Source organism: Ctenopharyngodon idella, chromosome 1 (genome assembly GCF_019924925.1).
Source record: "Ctenopharyngodon idella isolate HZGC_01 chromosome 1, HZGC01, whole genome shotgun sequence".
NCBI lineage: Eukaryota > Metazoa > Chordata > Actinopteri > Cypriniformes > Xenocyprididae > Ctenopharyngodon > Ctenopharyngodon idella.
In genome coordinates this window covers 41,614,700-41,623,070 of record NC_067220.1, presented here as the reverse complement: position 1 = coordinate 41,623,070, position 8,371 = coordinate 41,614,700, and the positions used below count along the sequence as shown (strand labels likewise).

At 34.8% G+C, this 8,371-nt stretch overlaps 1 long non-coding RNA gene across 1 annotated transcript; it reads right to left on the bottom strand.

Moving 5' to 3' along the window:
• Positions 1–497: 497 nt before the first annotated feature.
• LOC127515073 (uncharacterized) lies at positions 498–6,684 on the bottom strand. The gene is made up of 5 exons (XR_007930758.1): positions 5,979–6,684; positions 5,392–5,469; positions 5,000–5,083; positions 3,588–3,733; positions 498–1,443 (listed from the first exon to the last, which is right to left on the bottom strand). It is a non-coding gene; the product is annotated as an uncharacterized LOC127515073 (long non-coding RNA).
• Positions 6,685–8,371: the final 1,687 nt, after the last annotated feature.

Genomic DNA, 8,371 nt, shown 5'->3' with positions numbered 1-8,371 from the left:
GTGCAGGACACTATAGTTCATTTATGTAAGTGAGGATAGCAAAATAAAGTAAACTGTGACATATTATACTCAAAAATTCTTCATACAGTGGACTACCAGTAAAATTGATAAAAATTTGGAACCAAAAATTATTCAGACACTTTGACCTGACCATGTTTTGCTTAAGTGTTATCTGATATAATTAAGATTAATTTTTGTCTGACACAGTTTAACTCTGAGATCTTGTCATATTTTATTACCATTTTTTTAAAACTATAGTGAATAAACTGTATTAATGAATGAAATGTTCATGGTGTCTGAATAAATTTTGGTTTGACCGTATATATATATATATATATAGTTTTCCTTGAAAAGTGTGCTTGCGCTGCTTTAAAATAAATGACTCTTTTATCTAATACAATGACATTCACACATTCAAGTGTCACATAAGTGCATATATTCATCAGTTGGATCTGTTATTAAATTGCTTAAATATATTTAATTTTCAAAGGTCAGTATCATACACACCCTCATTGAACAAATGTACAATCTGGTGCGAAAATACAACAAACAATGAACCGTACAGTTGAGGAACATGATCACGAGTTACAAACCAAGTATTAAATATCAGAGAAGACTGGAGCCATCTGACAATAGTCTGAGAAAGATAAACTTGAATTGTTCAGTGTTTCTATAGCGAGGGATCAGTTTGCAGTAAGTCAAGAGAGTTCAGAAGAGTTTGTGCTATTTTTGATGTGAACACAAGACAAATCGGCATGACTCAGACGTTTAGATATCCACATATGCCAATAAGGACGTCAGTCTCTCGCTGCTGTGATTATCTTATATCAAATAGATAAATATGATTAAATATGTTACGTCCTTTGTCAAATAAAGGTTTAAATGCAGGTGGAGATTATTGCTCACTTGTTAGTCCTCATTTGTTTGATCATCTAATGAATTGCTTTGGGATATTTAAATATTTACATAGTTACAGGATTTAACCAATGTATGATTGAGATTATGCCATTCTAATGTTTTACTTTGAAGTAAATCTAAACAGCATGAATTAGTCACCTTAACGTAGTCACCCAAAATTCTTATAATTCACATTTTATTCTATGATACTGTGTACTACTTTCTCTATTTTAAGGCTGATCATTACAGACGTGCCTGAAATATCTTTGTGGCTTTCATGGTTTTGGTTGTGTGCTAGTGGAAAAATAACTCAAACGCATGTTTTGCGTGACAGTTCTGGCAGATCTGCTGTGTCATTGTGTAATCACATTCCACCAGGGAGAATTTTTTTTCTTCAATCAAAAGGTTTTGATCATGACTTTGATAGGAGCTTCATGTGTTTTGGATGTGGTGGGTCAGGTAGAGGTGCTGATCATCTCTTTATGTCCCACCATTCCTCCAGCGGGGCTGGATGTGAACTCAGCGTGAACTTCTGGACATCTGCGCCTGTGTAAAAACAGCACAAAATATCACCATATAGTTCACAGACGGCCATTTATAATGGCATGTTTTTGTCAAGAGTCATTTTGTCATTTCATCAGCTAAAATCCTTATGTTTCAGAGTGTTTCGTGCTTTATTGTTGGCTTGTCATGTTGATTGAGATCAACACTTGCAGGAACAGTGATTTTGTGGCATGTATGTTTCATAAGCACAAAAACACAACCACAGTAGCTTTCCATCTCCACCAGACTTTAAACAATTTGTTAAAGAAACAATTCACCTCAAAATAAAATATCACTATTTATCTGCCATCATGTTTTTCCCCACACTCTAAAAAATGCTGGGTTGTTTAACCCAAAATTTTAGTCAAATATGGACAAACCCAGCCATTGGGTTAAAAATATAATTTAAAAATTTAACCCAAAGGCTGGGTTTGTCCATATTTGACTCAAATTTCGGTTGAAACAACCCAGCATTTTTTAGAGTGCATATACATACACTGTAAAAACAAACAAACATTTTTTCTTTTGTCAAATCAACATAGATAATTAATGTGGTTCAGATAACATAATAATTTGTGTTTCTGTTGATTAAACCAATCGCCTTCATTGTATTAACTCAATTTTTTAATTTCAATGAACTCAAAATTTTAAGGCAACCAGGTAACTTACTTTTTTAAGTTTTTACAGTGTATGCTGCCATTTTATTATTTGGAGAGTTTTCCATAAAGCTCAACTATGTGTGTGTGTGGTTAAAGATAAGATTTTTGTATGTTTTTATCATTTGTATTAGTTTTATTTTTTTGTAAATATGTCTATGTTTGAGTTATTTTATTATATCAGGTTAAACCTAATGAAAATGAGAAATGTTGCATTAGCTGAAATAAAATAAGTTTTTAATACTATATTTTATTTCAGTTAGCATTTATTTTCCCCTCAAGTGAAGTCAGTTGTTTGCTGTGGTTTGTTTTAGTTAGCTAGAATAAATGTTTCACATTTTTGACATTTTTCAAAATTCTTCCTTCGTGTTCTGCAGCTTTCGGTTGTGGAACGACGTACAGGCTTAAATACCACTCACATTTTCTTATGAAACATTTAAGAGAGATGACTAATGGTAAAGAAATATTTGAAATAACTAGCCTTATAAACACATGCCTAAACTCTAAGAGTGTCCACAACACAGCTATAACGACAAGACACAGAGGGACGATTTAGCGCTTTTTCCAGCTGATGAACGGTAAGAAACACTATCAGCCAATCAGAATCCACCAAACTTTAAAGCGCGTGCTGCAGAACTTAACCGAATCGTGTGATTCGATTCAGCAGAACATTATCGTCTGTTCGTGTGGACGCTAATATGTTATCGCTCTTTGTGCAAACGGGCCTTTGTAACGCAATTAATAATCTTTACATCTACCATTACTGATACAAATCATCTGTACATATGAAACCGGTAATGCTTGTTCCCACTACGACTGATTGTTTTGATGTAGTGATGAAGTCATTATACTTCTCATGCATCTGATTGGGTTATGCAGGTTTCTTTTCACATTAGTGGTACAATGGTAGTCCATTAGTATTGTGTGAGATATACATGCTAGTGACTGTAGGTGTATGTATTCAGAATGTTCATTGCTGTTTTTAATCTAATGTTAATTAATATTCCAGTTTCGTTTGATTTTTACACAGATTAATGCATGTGGAACCACGTTTAGGTTCAATACATTCACACACACACCCTGTTTCTCCACTTAGGGGTCAAGAACATCCCAATGTGTGAAGGACAACTAGTCTACAGTTGCTCAGGTTGTGTCTACATCTACGTGTAACCTTTATGTTAGCAAAACATGATTTTGTAAGGTGCCAGAGAAAAAATTAATGAAAAAATAAGCCTTCCAACAACACCACTCCTGATTATCCAGGGCGGGAGGCCAAGTTTAAGAGCTTAAGAGACCGTTTTTTTTGTAAGACTAAAAGGTGAGTCTTGCTTAATATATCAAGAAAGGGGATTTAATCATAATCTTCTATTTATGACTTTGAAGAAAAGACTTTTAAGTATTTACTTCATTCCTCTACAGAGGTTTACATGTGAGTGAAGACATTGAAGCAGGTAAAACAGAGGTATCAGGTGAATCTTCTCTAACACAGACCTATAGACAGCTGAGAGGGTAAGTGTTGTCCGCTGTGACCCGACAGAAGTGAGGCCTGCAGGCTCAGCAGATCGAAGTTTCTTCTCTGATAATGCTGCGCTACACTAGATTCATCACGAAGCAGGTCTGGAGTCTTCTGTGTCGATCTGAGGAAGAGAAATCAGAAATCTTTTGAGGTTGTTGCAGCCTAGTAGTTAAAAATCTGGGCAACATTTTTACTATCACCTATTGCCCTGGTACTATAAAAGAATTCAGCTAAGTTACATAAATTAGTATGCACCGAATGTTATACTTATGCAATAGAGCGCTGCAGTGGTGATGTATTTTTGTAGGCCAACCTAGAAGTCTGCATCACCCTGGTTCCCTCAACTAAAACCCAACAGGAGTTTTCCATTGGCTTTTGAGTTATTGTAGAAAATAAGCTCTGTGACCAACAAAAGTTTATGATTCTTAAACATTTTGTTCATCATGATAATCTTCAGAACTTTTATTCATTTTAAAGCCTAAATACAATCGCTAGAAGTAAAAAGCTAAACATAGGCTAAATGAACAACACCACAGTCTTCAATGTCACCATTATTAAGTTTCCGACAACTTTTTCAGTCTTTATTTATGAACATTTTCTCTGAAAGTTCGAGTTATAATAGTTTGCAAGTGCGTGATTATAAACACGAGGCTGTGACTAGCAAGTAGATGAGTTTACCTGTTCAACTGATGATGTTTAATGTCCCAAACAACCGCTGTGGTCCCATTTAGACACTTGTTAGCAACCGCCTTCAAGTAAAAGCTTTAATGAAGTCACATTAAAGTATTACTGATGTGTGTCATATAATATAACGTGAAAATATATTGGGCTTGTTTTAACCACAGACTTTATTTCAGGCATCTGACATTCAAAACATTCAAAATACCAATTGACTTAAGGACGATGGAACCGGAAGTGCTAAAACGCTCCTTTCCGGGTTTTGACCTAAAAAAATATCATCCATGCAGGATTCTATAGTGATGGTTTATTTACTAAACATCGCTAATTTGAAATCCTAATGTATGTTGCATGTGGCGTAACGTGGTGGCCGTAGAGTGAACTGCAGTCTGTGAAACTCATTTTAAACAGTGCACCCAATGGGAAGGTATCTTGAGCTTTGACAACAAAAACTAGTTGGGTAGGTTTTGGGTAGTTAGCTGGCCAGGCAGGGAGACCAATTAGACCAGCAAACCGTATTAGGTTGGATTGAACTGTTGTTTTATTTTTCAACAGGATAAAATTTAAATAAAATGTTGATGATGAACACTGTTGAATATATCAGCAAGTTTGAGAAAATGGAAACCGTTTCATGTATTATAATATTAAAGGATACAAAGCGAATTTCTCTTTGTAATTATGTAAATGTGTCTGTGTGTCTCTCTCTCACCTGTGCAGACGTGAACTGATGGTATGAACTCTCGCGATCTGTCCAGGATACAGTCCCAGGACATCTCGGCCCTGACGACGAGCGCTGGAGAAACAGTGAAAAGAGTAACCTGATCAAACAAACATGATGCACACAATAAAACATACCAACATGCTTCAAATCAATGTTTAATAAATCAATAAACTTGCCAAATTTAGTCTAAAACATTTACACAACATTAACATTTTTAAGTTAAACTGAAAGCAGTATCACAGCATGTTTACAAGTGTGAATAGCTTAATTTAAGGATGTTCAGCACACTTTATTACCCATTTAACATCCACAACTGGAACTAAACGCTTTTATTTTGAGTTATTATCAGTCAAAGACTTTTTAAACTCATTTATACTCACACATGTGTTGGTTGATGTTGGGTGTCCTGACTTTCCTTAAATTCATGCAACCTCAGAGCAATTCCTGACCCAGCCATCCTGCACAATAACATAATTAAAACTGGGTTTCGGTTAAATCTTACATGCTCATTAATGGGAAACATACATAAATATAATGGAGCCTATATAGGGAACACAATGGCTTGTGTTTTAAACCATAAGACAACAACAGCTTAACCAAGCCTAAGCTGGTTTGTTAGTCTCTCAACCTGATTCAGAGAGGTTTTGGGTAGTTAGCTGGTCAGACAGGAGAAAACCGGTTTAGGCTGGATTGAACTGTTGTTTTATTTTTCAACAGGATAACATCGAAATAAAATGTTGATGATGAACACTGTTATGCAGCTCCAAAAATAGAATTATAAATGGATCTTCACAAATGGTTTTCAGCTTTATATTCAGTTTCTGCTGCGGCTCCTTGTGTCTTGTTGTTTTTGTAGAGTGAGTCACTGCTGAGAGTCTTGTTTACAGGTCACAACCAAATCACACATTCAAATGAGAAATCTTCTTCTGAAAACAAAATGAAACCTGTTTTGAAAGACAAACCTTACCTGCTTGTTTTCAGTCAGCGTGTAAATTCATTCACACTTTGCATGGCTGAAAGTCAGCGTCCTTATGAGAGTAATGGACAGCAGCGCTTCTGTTACCCGAGCACAGAAATCTGACACAGGCCGGAGCACAGAGACACTGATATCCATTCTAGACAGATCACAGTGGTCAGGATGTGTTGTGTTCTGGGTCTGGTTTAACGGTGCATAATCTCCATTGGGCTGAAATTCACACTAATCTAGAAGCTCTTGGTCTGTAATCTTACAAGCTGTCTCTGATCTGGAAGGAAACAAAAGCAACTGCTAAGAGCAAACCGATTAAGAGCTATTAAGTTTTATAGAATTAGACTTTGCAAAGGAATACTACTCTAAAAAATGCTGGGTTAAAAACAACCCAACGTATTTTGGGTTCATTTTAAGTGAGCAATATAGTAATTTTTAAACAATGGTTGAGATAAATAAAACTACCCAGCAGGTTGGGTCAAACATTTAACCCAATCGCTGGGTTAAATCAACCCGACCGCTGGGTTAAAACAAGCCAATCGCTGGGTTGTCCATATTTAACTTGGGTTATTTTTAACCCAGCATTTTTTAAAGTGTATAATAATACGTTTGCATGTACTTTTATAATTTATAGTGCTATTACTATTTTTCAATAACATCAGAGACTATACCAACATATCTTAAAATCCTTTCATTGTAACATAACTGATACATCCATAATTGTGAATAAACTCTGGAGTCAGGATCTGAATTTCAGTACTCAATGTCTTTTTCAAGATCTTTTTCTCTTTTTTGGTGTACTAAATGTGATAATTAACTAAAAATGAATGCATGGTATGAATGGTGCCTTTTCATGACCATACTTTTGTTTATATTTCTTAAAATTATTTTTATAATAATTAAAAATATTTTAATAATTGAATAATTATCATTTATTTCTTTTAATAATAATTTTATTACAATAGTTTATTTGATTTATTTGTATGTTAAATGTAAGCTTCTAAACTATTAATAAAAATTAATCTAGATGAATAATTAATAATAAAAAAATAACTTAGATTGATTTTTAGTAATTTAATATCATTTAAATGTATTTTTAAAATTTGAATGTAAACTAATAAATAAATAAAGTAAGTGGAGTTTCTGTTTTGGAAAAGCAGCCTTGATCTTTCTGTTTAATCCGAGGCTTCAGTTTTATGTGTTGAACACTAGAGGGAGACAATCCTGCAACTTTGTATGTGAAGTCCTCATAAACTATGCACTACACGTGTAGTTCTAAGCAAAAGATATATGGAATAGTTTATGGAAATAATCCCCAAGTTTGTGACTTTAACCGATTAGTGGTGGTTATTCAAAGAGCAGTTTTAGTCTTAGTAATATTATTATTATTCGTCCATGTCCTTTGTTTTCTGTATGCATTTCTGCATTCATTAAATAAGACAAAGGGCCCCAAATCTTCAGTCTGTCCCGGGATAGAGGCGGGGAAACTCACTGTAGCTGGCGCATTTATTATTGTCTTTATCATATGAGGCATAATAAGTGAGTTCTGGTGCTACATGAGGTTTCTTTTCGGTTGGTGGTAGGTACATAAAGCATTTATCATTCATATATAGCGAGACCAACAAAAGCCTGGCGAGCGACAAAGCCAGGAAGAGCAGGAGAAGGACGGGGGGAGCGTCCGGTGAAAACGGCTCCCGGTGTGACGTCGAGAGGTTTCCTCCTCCGTCCCACTGGCAGCGGCTGAATGGCTGGTGCTGGAGACAAATTACGAATCCTACTATTGCGAAGGCTCAGCTCATTATAATAAACTCAGGCTGACGTTTCTTTCCAACCTCCCAATAGGAAAGGGTTTGGTTATGAATATTAATTAGCTCCGACAGCCATTTGGTAACATTTCAATGGCGAAATTCTCAGTTTTTAATATTAATAAGCCTTACAGTTCTGAAGCTTATGTTCCTATAGTGATATATTTCAATGTCCATGGGGTAGAAAAAGAGAAAGCGTATATTATACAATAATTAATATTTTAAGCATGTTTCTTTTGAATAAAACCAAATGCTCTGGCTACAAACCATTTTCTTTTCTTTTTTTCATGTTTATAATATTTCTTTATCTTATATTATTTTTATTAATACAATATTGACACATAAGTGAAGCACCACCTTTTCTTTTTTATGGCACCTTTTCTATTTCTACATTTATTGTATTGTTTTCACAATATTACTTAATAAAATGTTGAACAGTTCTTGGTATTGTTTATGTCAATATGCATAAAATTTGAATAATAAACATGCATGTATTTTGGATATTATTCAGCTCTCGCCGAAGTTCTTCCAATGTGGAAAGCTTATAATCTGAATATTTATGAGTTGTCACTGACGTTGCCTGCTAAC